Here is a 17,435-nt window from a genome sequence, read left to right as displayed (position 1 = left end):
CAGTGAGAATGTCTCAATCTTGTTTAATTCACTCGGCAGTACTGATACGATGATCGCCTCCTAAATGAAATCAACCTCCTGGATTATTTTCTACCTTTTAATTAAAAAAAAAAGTCTAAAACTTGGCACGGTTAAAGTTCACACTGTGCCAGATGTTCATCGTCTATGTAACGGCCCAGTCAGGGAACTCGAATAGAGAATTTTCAAAGATGTTCTTGGAATTGAGGCGCTGACTTGAAACACCCTGAATTTTTTTTAAGAGATTAAAAAAGGTTGGAAAAGACAAATATCATTAACCAACCATTTCGTCTAGCTTATGAAATAAAAAATGGCAAAGTAAAGACATTAAAAGAGGGAGAACGGATATATATATATAGACTCGATAATATATGTAAAAATTCCTGATATGTATAAAATAGAGATTCTTGATATATAATAGAAACTCTTAAGACATTTACATACTATTTATATAAAATTCGATATATATAAATTTGAGATATAATGTACATCGACGCTTAATATATAATATATAACCTCAAGTTATATAAGACTCGATACATATGTAAACTCGAGACAATATATATCGACTCAAGATATATACATAATATTTATATAAATATTCTATATACATATAAGCTCGAGATAGACAACATATATCGATTCTTGATATATGCAATATATATACTCTTGAGGAAGGCGCTGCTTCACAAACCACTGACCACCTCCAGTCGCTTACCCATTGTCTCTCGAGACAAGGAGGCCAAAGAAGAAGATACTCTTGAGACATATATTTACATAAAGACTTGATATATCTAATATATCTATAAACTCTTGATATATATATATATATATATATATAAAGAGTCTTGTGTCTGGTGATCAGGTTTGTATGGTTAGTGAATGATGTTACTGTTCCCTGTGTAGTTGTGTGACGCTGGGAGGTGGGGTAAAAGCGGCTGGACAGGGAGTTGAGGCCAGGGGGGCGGATCCCAGCATCATAACATAGCCGGAGCGCACTGACAAGACATTGGTGGGAGGGTTCCGACAGACACATCCGCGATTCATTGCTACTCAGACGGCTCCAGGACTGAGACCTTTATCCATCTGCACCGTGACATCTTGAGCAGTAGCAGTCAGTCAGCCACATTCCCTGACTACCCAGAAACAACACCAGAGTCAGGGAAGCCTCCACCAACCTGGAACAACAAGCAGACACACAGAGCCTGGGTAAGCAGCACATGTGAGGCAGATCTGAAACAAAAACAAACAAAAAAGCCGGGGTGGGAATGGGGGTGGGAATTAAATGGGATTCGATTTCTGTTGCTTGAATAAAAAGGAGCGCGTTTACACGCAAGCTGCTTCTGTTAACTTTTACTTTGGGGAACTGCTTTCCCTCCAAGTTCGCTTTTGTGAGGCTTTGTGATGGTGTCTGTGCTCTGCCCTGGGTGATGGAAATGGGAGTAAGATTAACATTGACGGGCTTGCTGTATCAGCGGAGAAATCAGAAAGGGCTTGGTAACCATGACAAAATGGGGAGAAATGTGTTAATATGATGGTCACAGACAAGAGCCTGGTATATGAACATTCCCATTGAGTTAAAGGCTGAAATCATCGCAGAGCTCGGGTAACCAGCTATCTTGGGGAGGGTGTTGAAATGCTAACCAGGAATTTAACTCCACTGGTTTCTGACTGACCCTGTGTGTGTGTGTAGTTTTGCCCTTTCTCTACCTGTTTTTCTGCCTCACAACCAGTGATATGAAGCATTTTGCATCCCTGCTTCCAAAATGTGCACTGAAATTCAGGCATGAACTTGGAGAATTGGGGACACTTGGCACTCCGAAAGTGCCTGGAGAAGCTATGCTCACAATTCTTGGCCTTTGCATGGATTGCAGGATTACTGTGACGTCTTACTCTGCCCTTAAGCTGTATTTTTAGTGTCATCATCATGTTAAGATTTGTATGTGTGTGTGTGCCAGCGACAAAAGCGGAGGGTAATGCTGCCTGTGCCAGTTTAATCTGGTCAGTGCCGATGTTAATGAAATGTTCTCCAAGTGCTGTGGATTTTGTGGAGCAATTGTGACTGGTGTGAAGCCCACATTGTATTTACTATTTTTAAAATTGTCCCTCTAATTTCTATTGATCTGAAAAGGGTTGATAGGACAGTAAGATATTTTTGATTAAGAGGAATATACATGCAGAATAGGAAGCCAGTAAAACTGCACTTAGAGTACATGTGTTTGAGCATGCATGTTTGAGTGCATATGTGGCATTGCAAGCAGACAGTATAACTGACTATTCTCTGCCCATAGATTTGCACAGATGGTGCTGGTACTGTCTCAGTGCCAGCCATATAATGGCAGTTTCTATGTATGTGTCAATTTATTTAGCTACCCTAAGCCTCTCTCTGTCTGTCCCCACTTTGCCCCCTTTCCTACTGTCTTCCTCACTCTATGTTGGCATTGATCATATACTTTTTACCCTTTTTTTGTCTCACGCTCTGTCACTCAGCCTGCATAAACACCTTTGTCTTTCTTTCTTGTTTCACCTCAGTCTGTCTCTTTTCTTCCCTCCACATGATTTTCCTATGTCCCTTATCACACAACTTCTCAGCTTCCTTCATCTGCTCCTTTGACTAACGACCTTGATTTGTGTTTTAATTCATTCTTTGCATCCTAGAAGTAGCTTTGCTCTTGCCACTCTCTGTCTGCCTGTCTGCTTCTTTTTCACCATTTCATTTCCCTTCTCTCTGTGTGTACTGCACTCTGAATCTCCTGGGAGCCCTGGGTCGTTTTCTGCTCCAGATAATTCCCATATTTGTCCTGCCACCTATCTCTACCTTTTGCTCTATCTCTTTTTAGCGGGCAATTTCACGAAATCTCTCCACCAACCTTTCCTCCTTAAGACCTTAAGACAATCTTAAAAACCTACCTCTTTAACCAAGCAAGTGGTCATGTGCTCTAATATCTCCGAATTTGGCTCGGGGGCATGTTGTTGTGTGCTCCAGATATATCAAATTGTAAGTGCATATTGCCTAAGCTCCTGACACTGACTGAATTCAGAGGATTGCACAGCTGTTGAGCAGCACACTTCAGTTTTCAATTTGGAGAGGTTACAGAGGAGTTTTATCAAAATGGAGAGATCAGAAAAACCAGGATTGTTCTCCTTAGACCGGAGAAGTTTAAGGGGAGATTTCATAGAGATGTTCAAAGTTATGAGGGGTTTGATAGAGTCGATAGGGGAAACTGTTTCACTGGCAGGAGGATCAGTAACTAGAAGAATCAGATTTAATGTAGTTGGCAAAAAAAGCCAGTAGAAGATGAGGAGAATATTTTTATGCTGTGTGTTTTTACAATCTGGAATGCATTGCCTGAACGCTTAGTGGAAGCAGATTCAATAATAACTTTCAAAAGGGAATTGGATATATACTTGAAATGGAAAGTTTTGCAGGGTTATTGGGAAGGAACAGGAGAGTAGGTTTAATTGGTTAACTCATTCAAAGGCATGATGGACTGAATGGCCTCCTTCTGTGCTGTATGATTCTTTGATTCTAGTTTCTTTATCAATATATTCCTGGGACGAAATTCCACTTAATGATTTGGAACTATAATGCTGTTCCTTCGCTGGGTCAAAATCCTGGAACTCCTTCCCTAACAGCACTGTTGGTGTACTTACACCAAGTGGACTGCAGTAGTTGAAGAAGGTGGCTCACCATCACCTCCTCAGGGGCAATTAGGGTTGGGCAATAAATACTGGCCTTGCCAGTGACATTCACATCCTAAGAATGAAAAAAAATTAAAAATGTGCCCTGCTTTTCTCTATGACTAACTGCTGGCTGGTGACATCATGGGAATGCGTAGGTTTGAAACATACAGTTTCAGAGAATGTGATTTAGTTACTGTGTTGTTAATAATGGAGGAAAGCCAGCATTTTACCAGCCGCTGGGACCACCGTCCAATTGAGGCCGGCAGCCCGCCTCCCAGAGCTGCCGGCCCGATCAGAGGGTTGGCAGCACTGCAGCCAGGGCAGTGCCACCATTAGGCAGATCCCAGTGATCGGTTGTGGGGGGGTGGGGGGCACCTACCAGCGCTGTGGCTGTGGAGAGGCATTTCTGTGGGCCATGATTGGCCACAAAGGAGGGCCCCCTCCCGGGAAGCTGCCGGTTGTCTCCCCACTCCCCAATGCCAGTAAAGTGCCGGTGGGGGCGAGAGGTGGCCCTTAATTGGTGCGATTAGCCACCCAGGGATGGCCACACCGCTGAGCTTCTCACCACTGGGTAATATATCATGGCAGCGGGAGGACATCAGACTCCCCTTCTGACACCTTACGCCGCCATTTTACCAGCTCTTCTGCCTCCCAGCCAGTTTCTAAAGGACTGGTAAATCCTGCCCCTGGTCTTTATCTCACTCTGTCTGTCTTCCTTTCTTGTTTTCTGTCTCTGTGTCACTTTTCATCTCACTCTATTCTTTATATTTGTGTCTTGTGGATGGGGGTGTGGTATGGTTGTGGTCAGGTGGTGGACGCTCCTAAGGATATTGGCTTGCTTGGCTGGCGTAGCTTTAGCAGAACAGTGATAGAACCCGCAGACAGATGGCATAAAGACTGCTTAAACCATCTTCCCAGGGTTTCTGCTGCTCTTCCTCCAGAGTAATGGAAGATAAGAAAAACTCCCAGTGGAAATTCATCCCAAGATATCTGTTTCTCTCTTGCCTCTCTTTATTCTGCCATTTATGTACAGACTTGTTTACATGGCTATCTGCCTTTGAACCTTTGCTCAACCATTAAAAACAGAAGATGCTGGAAATACCCAGCAGGTCTGGCAGCATCTCTGGAGAGAGATGAGAGAGGAGCGCAGGTACTGACGAAAGGTCATCGACCTGAAACGTTAACTCTGTTTCTGTCCCCAGAGATTGTGCCTGACCTGCTGAGTATTTCCAGTCTTTTCTGTTTTCATTATAGATTTTCAGCAGCTGCAGTATTTTGCTTTACTTTTCCAACTCTGTTCCACTGTGTTACATCCCCCTGTATTACCACTGGTAGATGCTTCAGCTGTTTACTGGAACTCGCAGACTCAGGACCTCCCACCTTGAACCCTTCTATGTGCTTCCATTGCTCGCCACTTTCTAAAGTCTCCTTAAAATGTAGTTCTTCAAAAGTGTTTTCAACCACCTATCCTAATTTCCTTCCTATCCCTGCTGGTGTCTGACTCCAACTGTTAAGCACCATGAGGCATTTTAATACACTATAGGCACTATATAAATGTAAGGTTTTGTTGAATATTTATGGGGTTTGGTTACATTCTGCTTCATCAGGTCAGGAAATCAATGAACATTCAGATTTCAAAGCATTTGCTCTTGAGGCCTTATATTGAATAGTACAAAGTTATTTTGTCTCTCCAGCCCTAAGCACTTTATAAAAACGATGGATATAAAACAAAGCACTTGGAAATCTGCTGATGGATACTCTTCTTCTTCTTCTTCTTCTTCTTCTTTGGCCTCCTTGTCTCGAGAGACAATGGGTAAGCACCTGGAGGTGGTCAGTGGATTGTGAAGCAGCGCCTGGAGTGGCTATAAAGGCCAATTCTAGAGTGACAGACTCTTCCACAGGCGCTGCAGATAAAATTGGTTGTTGGGGCTGTTACACAGTTGGCTCTCTCCTTGCACTTCTGTCTTTTTCCCTGCCAATAGCTAAGTCTCTTCGACTCGCCACACTTTAGCCCCGCCTTTATGGCTGTCCGCCAGCTCTGGCGATCACTGGCAACTGACTCCCACGACTTGTGGTCAATGTCACAGGACTTCATGTCGCGTTTGCAGATGTCTTTAAAGCGGAGACATGGACGGCCGGTGGTTCTGATACCAGTGACGAGCTCGCTGTACCATGTGGCCTTGTATACGGCTCACATGGCCAAGCCATCTCAAGCGCCTCTGGCTAAGTAGTGTGTATAAGCTGGGGACGTTGGCTGCCTCGAGGACTTCTGCATTGGCGATACGGTCCTGCTACCCGATGCCAAGATTTCTCCAGAGACAGCGAAGATGGAATGAATTGAGACGTCACTCTTGGCTGACATACATGGTCCAGGCCTTGCTGCCATAGAGCAAGGTACTGAGGACACAGGCTTGATACACTCAGACTCTTGTGTTCTGTGTCAGTGCGCCATTTTCCCACACTCTCTTGGCCAGTCTGGATATAGCAGTGGAAGCCTTTCCCATGCGCTTGTTGATTTCTGCATCGAGAGACAGGTTACTGGTGATAGTTGAGCCTAAGTAGGTGAACTCTTGAACCACTTCCAGAGCGTGGTCGCCGATATTGATGGATGGAGCATTTCTGACGTCCTGTCCCATGATGTTCGTTTTCTTGAGGCTGATGGTTAGGCCAAATTCGTTGCAGGCAGCCGCAATCCTGTCGATAAGTCTCTGCAGACACTCTTCTGTGTGGGATATTAATGCAGCATCGTCAGCAAAGAGGAGTTCCCTGATGAGGACCTTCCGTACTTTGGTCTTCGCTCTTAGACGGGCAAGGTTGAACAACCTGCCATCTGATCTTGAGGGGAGGAAAATTCCTTCTTCTGAAGACTTGAACGCATGTGAGAGCAGCAGGGAGAAGAAAATCCCAAACAGTGTAGGTGCGAGAACACAGCCCTGTTTCACGCCACTCAGGATAGGAAAGGGGTCTGATGAGGTGCCGCTATGCTGAATTGTGCCTTTCATATGAGGTGATGATACTTAGTAGCTTTGATGGACAACTGCTCTTTGCTAGTAGTCTGAAGAGACCACGTCTGCTGACGAGGTCAAAGGCTTTGGTGAGATCTATGAAAGCAACGTAGAGGGGCGTCTGTTGTTTGCAACATTTCTCCTGTAGCTGGTGAAGGGAGAACAGCATGTCAATGGTGGATCTCTCTGCTCGAAAGCCACACTGTGCCTCAGGGTAGACAAGCTCTGCCAGCTTCTGGAGTCTGTTTAAAACGACTCGAGCGAAGACTTTCCCCACTATGCTGAGCAGGGAGATTCCACGGTAGTTGTTGCAGTCACCGTGGTCACCCTTGTTCTTATAGAGGGCGATGATATTGGCATTGTGCATGTCCTGTGGTACTGCTCCCTCATCCCAGCACAGACAAAGCAGTTCATGGAGTGCTGAGAGTATAGCAGGCTTGGCACTCTTGATTATTTCAGGGGTAATGCCATCCTTCCCAGGGGCTTTTCCACTGGCTAGAGAACCAATGGCATCATTGAGTTCCGATTTTGTTGGCTGTACATCCAGCTCATCCATGACTGGCAGAGACTGGGCTGCATTGAGGGCAGTCTCAGTGACAACGTTTTCCCTGGAGTACAGTTCTAGTTAGTGCTCCACCCAGCGGTCCATTTGCTTGCGTTGGTCAGTGATCGTGTCCCCTGATTAGACTTGAGGGAGGCGATCTTCTTGATGGTTGGCCCAAAAGCTCTCTTAATGCCATCATACATTCCTCTGATGTTTCCGGTGTCAGAGGCCAGCTGAATATGACTGCATAGGTGTTGCCAGTAGGCATTTGCGCATCGCCTGGCTGTTCTTTGTGCAGCGCTTCTGGCTACTTTAAGTGCTACGGATGTTAACTCGCTGGGGGCTTTCTTGTAGTTCAACAGTGCAATGCGCTTAGCGGCTATGACAGGTTCCAGCTCTTCAAAGTGAGATTGAAACCAGTCTGCATTCTGCTTCTCACATTTGCCAAAGGTGGTCATTGCTGAGTCATAGATGGCATCTCTGATGTGGGCCCACTTTGTCTCTGCATCCCCTGCAGGAGTGTTTTGAAGGGCTTTTTCAAGTGAATTTAGAAACTTATGTAACAACTGTGGTTAGAAAATTCTGTTAGTATTGATGCGCGGGCGGCCTTTCTGCTTGGAGTGATGTAGCTTCTTTGGTTTGAGTCTAACTTTGCTGCACACCAGGGAGTGGTCGGTGTCGTAGTCTGCACTGTGGAAGCTGCGTGTGATTTGGACACTGTTTATAGAGGCTCGCCTTGTGACGATGAGGTCCAGCTGGTGCCAACGACGTGATCTTGGGTGCCTCCATGAAACTTGACAGGGTTTAGTATGAAAGAATGAGTTGGTGATGCAGAGGTTGTGATAGGTACACAACTCCAGCAGTCTCTGTCCATTCTCATTCATCCTTCCAATGCCATAGCGCCCAAGGCAGGAGGGCCATGAGTCATGGTCGGCCCCAACCCTGGTGTTAAAGTCCCCCAGCAGGAACAAATGTTTGGTATTAGGAATGCTACTAATGATATGGAGTTCCTCGTAGAACTGGTCTTTAACTTCAGGTGGGGAGCAGAGTGTTGGAGCATAGATGCTGAGTAGGTGTACTTGGACCAGAGGCGGTGAGCAGTCGGATGGACAGTATGCGTTCCAAGCCATTTGAAGTTGGCTCTATCATGCTGAGCAAAATGTTTTTGATGACTCCATGCTGTCTTGGTTCTTCAGGATCCCTACCCTGCCAGAAGAAGGTGTAGTCTTGCTCTCTTAGAGATCCGCTCGCAGGGAGGCGTGTCTCCTGAAGTGCTGCAATGCCCACATTGAGTCTACTGAGTTGATTTGTGTAAGGTCTTCCGACAGGCCAGGACACATAGTTCTGATATTCCAGCTTGCAAAATGAAGGGCTGGTACCTTCTTTCCTTTTTTTCTCGTGCTGTTTGATGCGGTGTTACAGTCCACTTGTCGGGCAATGACCCTGAGCTCCAAGCACCCATTGAAGCAGGTGGACTGTGGCGGGACAGAACCTTACTGACTGGTGGCTGCCCGGTTTGAGGCGGGAGGTAGCTGTCCAGTGAGATGCGATGACCTCTCCCACCGACAAAGGCAACCCGTGGCGTCCAATCTCGATGCCAGTTGAGCTGGACTTATAACCCGTAACTGCTGCCTTCTGTGATGCTTTGGTCACTGTGAGGCAACTATGGATAACCTCTCCATGGCACATGCCTGAGCAGATGTATGGAGGTTGTGAGTTGCCCAAGCGTCAAAACCCCCCTCTCGGCCTTCCTGCTGGGGTCCAAAGGAGTGCACAATGTTTGGCACCAGGAACTGCCGGAAACATGCCAAAGGTGACACATGACTGCCTTCGGGATTTCGCTCCGGATTTTCTGTTAGGGTTTACTCCCTTAGCCTTGGTCTCGCCCTAGATGCCCACAAGGCAGAGGGGTTGTTAGCTCCTATCCCTGAGCAGGGGCCCTAACAAGTACGTTGTGCGATTGCATGGAGGGAGAGAGAAGGGGGGACGGGGTGTGGGGGGAAGGGGGTATGAGGGATGCCGGGGGGAGAGGGTGCGGGGGAAGGGGGTGCGAGGCAGGAGGGGATGTGAGGTGGAGGGATGCGGGGGGAGAGGGTGGGGGGTAGGGGGTGCATGGGGGAGCTAGGAAGTGGGTGCAGGGGGGGAGGGGACAGGGTGCAGGGAAAGGGGGTGCGAAGGGGGAGGGGGTGGGGGGAAGGGGGTGGCGTCTGGCGGGGGTCACGACCCTGGCGAGCGGGCCAGCCCACGGCCTGCATGGCCTCCTCGATATCGGCGTCCTCCAGGCTGACGCTGCGCTCGTGGTCGCCATCCAGCCCACGGTGGAGCTTCTTTCCTGGCTCCCAGCTGTGACGGCGGAAGGGCGACCGAATACTGCTTATGTAATAAAGACTTAGGTAACAAGACCATGATCAATTAGTACTGATCGAAATGCAGTTCCCTATTTTCTTAGTCTGGAATGCACAAACATTGTAGCTGCAGTTAAATTTGACATATTACACTCAAGGAGTAACGTAACTGAGCATTGTTGATTAATAATTGTTATGTTTATTCAGAAGCTTTACATTGCCTTCAACTTATACAAACTTAAAAAATTGGAAAAGGGACATGATGGCTGAGAGAATGCACATGTGATAAGAGTAAAATGGTCTGAGGCAGTGTCTGGTATTGAGTGGGGCTGTTTTGATGCTTGGTGGCACTAAAGTTTCTCAGCTTGTTAATATAATTTTATATTGAATCTTGAGCAAGCTATACTTGTAAGGGCGGATTATACAAGGAACCTTGCTCTTGGTTTTGATAATATTCTTTCATGGGATGTAAACGTCGCTGGCAAGGCCAGATTTGTTGCCCATCCCTAATTGCCCTTGAGAAAGTGGTGGTGAGATACCTTCTTGAACCACTGCAGTCCATTTGGTGTCGGTACACCCACAGTGCTGTTCGGGAGTGAGTTCCAGATTTTTGACCCAGCAACAGTGATTTATTTCCAAGTCAGGATGGTGTGTGACTTGAAGGGGAACTTTCAGGTAGTGGTGTTCCCACGCGTTTCCTGCTCTTGTGCTTCTAAGCGGTAGAGGTTATAGGTTTGGAAGGTGCTGTTGAAGGAGGCTTGGAGAGTTACTGCAGTGCATCTTGTAGGTGGCACACGCAGTTGCCACTGTGCACCGGTGGTGGAGGGAATGAGTGTTTAAGGTGGTGTATGGGGTGCCGATCAAGTGGGCTGCTTTGTCCTGGATGGTGTCGAACTTCTTGAGTATTGTTGGAGCTACACCCATCCAGCGAAGTGGAAAGTATTCCATCACACTCCTAACTTGTGCCTCGTAGAGGGTGGACAGGCTTTTGGGAGTCAGGAGATGAGTTACTCCCTGCGGATTTCCCAGCCTTGTAGCCACATTATTTATATGGCTAGTCCAGTTAAGTTCCTGGTCAATGGTAACCGCCAGGATGTTGATGGTAGGGGAATTCAGCGATGGCAATGCTGTTGAATGTCAAGGAGAGATGGTTAGATTCTCTTGTTGGACACGGTCATTGCCTGGCACTTGTGTGGCACGAATGTTATTTGCCACTTATCGGCGCAAGTCTGAATATTGTCCAGGTCTTGCTGCATGTGGACACGGACTGCATCAGTAGCTGAGGAGTTGCGAATGGTACTGAACATTGTGCAATCATCAGCGAACATCCCTTATGTCTGTCCTTATGAAGAAGGGAAGGTCATTGATGAAGCAGCTAAAGATGGTTTGGCCGAGGGCACTACCGTGAGGACCTCCTACAATGATGTCCTGGGGCTTAGATGTTTGGCCTCCAAAAACACAACCATCTTCCTTTGTACAAGGTATGACTCCAATCATTGAAGGGTATTCCCCTGATTCCCAGTTACTTCAATTTTGCTAGGGTTCCTTGATCCCACACTCGGTGAAATGCTGCCTGATGTCAAGGGCAGTCACTCTCACTAAAAATATTTTTTGAGGAATTCATAGTCAAACTGAAGAAATGTTGGACCAGTTATTTTTTACAAGAGGGTCATCAAGAGGACACTGAAAGAACTAGTTTGGCAACAAGGTTACTGGTTGTCACATGACTCACATTAAAAATAGACAAGAAACCCTGGTAACTGGGGAAGATGTGGGCAGAGAAGTGACAGTCGTGCACCCCTTGACAGGACAAACCTGCTAAAGAAGTGTCACGGCGGAAGGGACCAGATTCTTGCTGAATGTTTAAAGAGTCAAGCCTGCAGAAGGAGAAGAGAATTCCCAAGGAAGGAGAGAAGACCACAAACCAGCTCAGCTTTCCAGCACCTCTCTAAAAGACCCTGAGAAGTCCACTCTGTCAACTCATCTCGTCTCCTGTCTTTGAAGAAAAGCCTACTAAATTAATTCTGAATGCCACCTGAAAAGAACTGTTCTAAAAGATCCCAGTGACCCATCTATGTGTACTCAGAGGCTAGACTATATGCCACTTTAGGAACACAACATATCTCATCTGCTGTTTTCTTCAAGAATGAGCAAGTATTCAGCCCAAGTTTTTTTTTGGTCTGTAACCAAGCTCTAAACAAAAATCCCTTTTTATTTTCCAATTAACTGGTGTGTGTGTGTGTGCGTGCGTGCGTGTGTGCGCACTAAGGTAAAAAGGGAACTTTAAAATTTCAATCTGTGTGTTTATGCTTTACTTCATTACTGGTTAAGACTTGATTTATAATAAACTGATAATTTAGTTGTTCATTAAAAAAAACCTGGTTAGTGTGTTTTATTCTGGGAAAAATAGAGTGTATGATTGACCGTATCGGTAAGTAGGAAAATTTAAATATATGCACTAAAATAAAAGCAAAATACTGCGGATGCTGGAAATTTGAAATAAAAACAAGAAATGCTGGAACCACTCAGCAGGTCTGGCAGCATCTGTGAAAAGAGAAGCAGAGTTAACGTTTCGGGTCAGTGACCCTTCTTCGGAACTCTTCTTCGGACCCTTCTTCGGAAATTTAAATAAATGTTGTGACCAGTGGAGAAGTGGAACTAGAATAAACAGTACACTCCTCCCACCTCAGTCGTAACATTATAAACATCTTTCCATATACTGTTAAAAGCTAAACACAATCTAAAAAGTATGGAAGCATTGCAAAAACAGTGTTATTATAATTAAATATGTTTTACAGTGCTTGCCAAATGTCACTTTTAGCAGTGACAGTCATTCATTTTGGTTCAAAAATATAATATATTTTAAGCACTCTTAAAAATAAACAAAACTATATATATTTAAATGTGTTTACAATTTGTCACTTCTACTGGTTATAAATATAGTTGATAGCTGTGTCTGATTATTTTACACTAAAGATCCACCATGTACAGCCTAATGCTCCTGAGTTTGAGTACTTGCATTTACTGAGAGTGGACTGACAAAGACCAGAGTGAGGACAAGATTATAAGAGCCAGATTTAATTTTCCTTTTAGGCATGTTGGAATCTCTCTGATATCCGGTAGCCCCAAGTATATAAGTATATGCTATTCCAGCATCATTTAAAATACTAGCAGATCTATCTTGGCATTCTGGGGTCTGCAGCAGTGCATCCTAAGGGCTTATTGGAACATGCGGCCATTTCTGTTTGTAGAGCTTTTATCCTCCACGAATCTCCAATATTCACTTAAGCAGCTGGGTAGTTGCTGCCATGTTCAGTAGACTCACAAGGTCTGGTACTCTAGGAAGTCCAAGAGGAGCGAGGGGCTAGAAATGGACTGGAAGGTTCTCCCAGGTACCTACCAGGATCTCAAGAGCTTGGTGTAAGCAGCTGGCACCCTCCCCTAAATTCTGAAAGTGTTGATATGTCTAATGTGTTAAATGTATCATTGAATCTGCTATACAACCTACCTTCATGCAGATTTTTTGCCCTGCAAACTGGAACTGCGATTTGTACAAGCCTTAACATTTTTGCAGGATGTGCCTTTAGGTGTGACTTTTGCCCTATGTCTAACCAATATAACAGATTTTACATGAAATTCTTAATGTACTTATATCTTGACAGCAGAATCAGAAAATTTGTAATTATATCTTACCAACATTACCAAATTAATAGTGACAGTTCTTTTAAATGCTTCATAGTGAAAAAAATAAATGACAGGATAGAATACTTTACTGGAATGCCAGTGATAAGTTTGTGTACGTTTCTTTCCCAGCTTCTGGAATCTTTTCCTAGGAAGCTGTGCCATCTGAAACTCAGCATGTATATCGTCATAATATTTGACATAAATACTGCGCAGCTTTTTTTGGGCATTTTCCTTCTTCAAATTAAAGTTACAGAAGTTCTCATGAAGATAGTGTTTCCTCAAAATATCAATATAGTGAAGCTTTCATAGGGCTTGAACTTCTGTCTGATGCTAATTGATATTTGGACAGTACCTGGCAGAAGACATCTGACAGTGAAAAATATTGGTCCACCCATATTAAAAGTTGACTTGTGCGTTATTGATAATGTGAGGTTCCACCTACAGTACCTGATGGTGGAGTCTTCAGCTTCTTCCAAATAAGTGCCAGACCCAGTTAAATGCAGAACAGTGTGTTTAATAATAAAAGGTAACTGTGCTCCAGGTCAACAGCAAACATCAAATAATCCATGGTCATTCACTCCACCCATTCCACTCAAAATCTTTTGATACTTGCCTTATATACCCAACTTCCCCTTTCTCATCTCCAGAGGTGAAAGGGGCCACATCTCCACCTTCCCATAGCCAAGCCCCATAGGATTGTTACAAAAAGTGGATCGCTGTTAGCTGTGAACACCAGGTGTAAAACCGTTGCAACATGCTTCTTGTGTCTGAGAACTCACTGCATCACTTCAACATTTGAGTTGAAATATGTTTATGTATATCCTTTCAAGTTGTCACACGTCCTGTGGCCAATAGCTAAATGGACCTTTCAGTGAAGAGCAGACCAGTGTAAATAACAAGCATTGCTTCATTCAAACTATTTTCTAAACTTCTGTATGTAATTAGCTTTTAATTTTGGTTTACAATGGAGACAGTGTGCAAATGCACCAAACATGGCTTCCTTTTCTGAGTGGCTCTGAGTGACTAGTACGAGCACTGGAGTACCTAGCCTACCCATTGGGAATTTGACAGGATTGGGAACAATGCTGGTTTGAACTCCCTGCAGATCTTACTCTCCATTCAAGTTAACAGAGAGTAATAATGTTTGTGGTATAAAACTGTCATTCCATCCAATCTCATGGGTTTCCCACCTGGGTGAGTTAGGTTAAAATTTGTCCCACTTAAGGTATCATATGTGGCTTGATACCTTACATTGTTCGGAGAAAAAATGGGGAATTTTCCCAGCCACTAGAGGTGGGTTTGGGGGAGGGGCCAGGAAAATGTTTATAAAGTGCATGGAGCCGGTTCGCTAGAGTTTCCCTGCCTTGGCCTGCTTTTCCCAGGGGCGGGCTGCGTGCCCAGATGGCAACCCGCCCGGTGGTGGCAGGAAGCCAATCAAGGCCATTATTGCACCAATTAACCAGCATTTTCCTAGGGCAACAGCAGTTTGTCAGATGTGCATGGGATCCCTGCTGTGTCTGCAGCTTATCTCCTCACAGGAGGCGAGAGCACAGCAGGAGGTCAGAGCACCGTGTCATGAAAATGCAAAATTATCTTTAAACGAGCAGTTAGATTTCATTCAGTACACGCGCAGGAAAATTAAAGTAGGAGCCTTTCCCCTGCAGACCAATCCACCTTAGTTCTGAGCATGAGGATTAGTCTGCTGGTTCCAGTATTAGTAGTGCACCTCCATCTGGTGGCATTCTCCCCCTCTCCGTTCACCTAAACAGCACACACCGTTTATAGTGGGGCTGCTGGCTGCCCTTCCCTTCGACCACTTTGATTGACCCTCCTTCCACTGGCGCCAGCCCATCACCCTAATTGGATGGCGCACCCAGAGGTGGCTTCTTAATTGGCTGCCTCCGTGAAGATTGCGCCTGATGTCCTGCTACTTGCACTTCTGGGTTCCTGACCCGGAATTCATCCCGATGGCGGGATTTTCACGCTCACGACAAAATTCAGCCCAAAATCTCCCAGCCAAGGGATAGCACTCAATGACATAACGTAAGACCTTGTCCAAAACTTTCCTTGTGGTGAGTTTACGATCAGTGCTGTATCTCTAAAAAAAACTGTGAGGTGCAAAGCACTGGTGGAAGGGAAAGCTGGAGTGGTCGGTGTCTGAGTGAATCCCAGCAGCTGACTGTGGAGCATTATTGGCAGAGGTTAGGTTAGGTATATTTCTGTTTTCCTAACTGGGGAAGCATTTCAGGAATGAAAAGACAAGATGGAAAACAAACAAAACCCCTCTCCCCTTTTAATATAGTAAACTCTGTATGTGCACAGAACCATCTTTATATTTGTGTTGTTGACAGCAGAGCAACTAACGTTCTAATAGTTTGCTTTTATATCGGTAATATTCTTATGATATTGAATTGAACATTCAACTAATTAATGGAAAATTCCTTCTGTTTAGGATCTCTGGCACAGCCATTACAATGGAAGAGCATCAAATGAACAGATTATTGCTGCATCGCATCCGCTTATAGATTGACCCAGTTTCCCAGGCACACAGACGTGAGAACTCAGCCCAGTGACATGTCTGATGCTTTATTTGAAGCACAGGCAGGTTGAGGGGGCATGAGGAGCTGGCACTGGCTGCGTTGAGAACGCACTGGAGCAAATGAAGCAAGGAGGGATTGGGCATAAATTAAGATTTCATTTAAAGAAAAGAATGACACGTATCAGTATATAGTGCGTTAAGCAGGATTACACTGCTTTTCAGCCTTTGACAATAACACAGTACATTAACTATGTGGGGTAGCCTAAACTCTGATGCCTAAATTGGCACATGGAAGTATAGGGGCATAGTATGGAACAATCGTTATTTCTGAATTTACAGTACAGAGATGTTATGGTGTATTTCTGTGCAAGATGCAGCTTTTTCTGTTACATTGATAGCAATATAATGAAGTAAATTGCAAATTTGATGAAAGTAGATCCTTTTACATGTATAGTGTATGTGGGATGCCTACCCTGTGTCCCCAATCCTATCTCCTCTTTAGTATAACAAGGACTAACGGAGATACTCCGGAAACCAGGAAATTGCATGGTTTGATTCACAATTTGTTTGTTCATTTTTCCATCTTACACAAGGCTTTGCTCTGCTTCCCTTCTCTCCTTGGTACTTCCTATGCCCTGCATATTGGTCATATCAAAGTGATCTGCAGGTGATGAACCTATAACGATGAAGAAGATAAAACCTTGGGGGATTTTACAGACCCATTTTAAAATTAGTGGCTGTAAAACGATTTGTATATAAATACAATATCTTTTTCCATTACAATGTCACATCACGTGAGGTACCTTGCCAGGTTTATATGGCGAAGGGTGCAGAGTGTCCTGTTTAGTGCTTACACAGATCTTTGCTCTGTCTCCCTCCTCTCCTTGGTGCTTCCTGCACCCTGCATGTTTGCCATATCAAGCTGATCTGCAAGTGATGAACCTTTAGCAGAGAAGAGGTCAAACTCAGGAGGGATTTTATAGACTCATTTTAAAATTAGTGGCAATTCCCTCAGTTTTTTCTGTAAAATGACTTGGAATAGGATACAGTTATATAAAGCACAATCAGAATTTCCCTGTGTTGGGGTCTCAGTTGTGCCATTTGAATCTAATGTAAAATATGGATAACATTCAAATGGTTGATTGTTTCAGATGTAGTCTTTCTTTAACTCTTTATGTCCTGTAACAACGTCACTTGGCAGGGATTGTGTGAAAATCTATTCATCTGAATGGATAGTTCTGATTCACAACTATTAATAAAATGTACAATTAAGTGGTGCAGTGCACTGGAGTGTGTGGCTTTCGCTCCAAGACCAGCATTTATTGCCCCCACCCCTAGTTGCCTTTCAGTGGCTTGTTAGGCAATTTCTGAGGGCAGTTAAGAGTCACAACACATTGTGTGGGACTGGAGTCACATTTGGCCAGACTAGGAAAATACAGTAGAGTCATAGAGAGATACAGCACCGAAACATGCCCTTCAGCCCAACGAGTCCGTGCCGACCATCAACCTCCCATTTATACTAATCCTACATTAATCCCATTTCCCTCTCACATCCCCACCTTCCCTCAAACCTCATACCACCTACCTACACTAGGGCCAATTTACAATGGCCAATT

At 44.7% G+C, this 17,435-nt stretch overlaps 1 protein-coding gene across 1 annotated transcript in view; it reads left to right on the top strand.

The window, feature by feature from the left end:
* Positions 1 to 991: 991 nt before the first annotated feature.
* Positions 992 to 17,435, top strand: part of slc38a3a (solute carrier family 38 member 3a) — a 144,482-nt gene continuing 128,038 nt past the window's right edge. Inside the window, exon 1 of the mRNA XM_068052033.1 lies at positions 992 to 1,227. The gene's annotated coding sequence lies outside the window, so the exon portion shown is untranslated. The remainder of the gene's footprint in view (positions 1,228 to 17,435) is intronic.

Source organism: Heterodontus francisci, chromosome 19 (genome assembly GCF_036365525.1).
Source record: "Heterodontus francisci isolate sHetFra1 chromosome 19, sHetFra1.hap1, whole genome shotgun sequence".
In the NCBI taxonomy this organism is placed as follows: domain Eukaryota; kingdom Metazoa; phylum Chordata; class Chondrichthyes; order Heterodontiformes; family Heterodontidae; genus Heterodontus; species Heterodontus francisci.
This window is presented reverse-complemented; position numbering and strand designations above follow the sequence as displayed.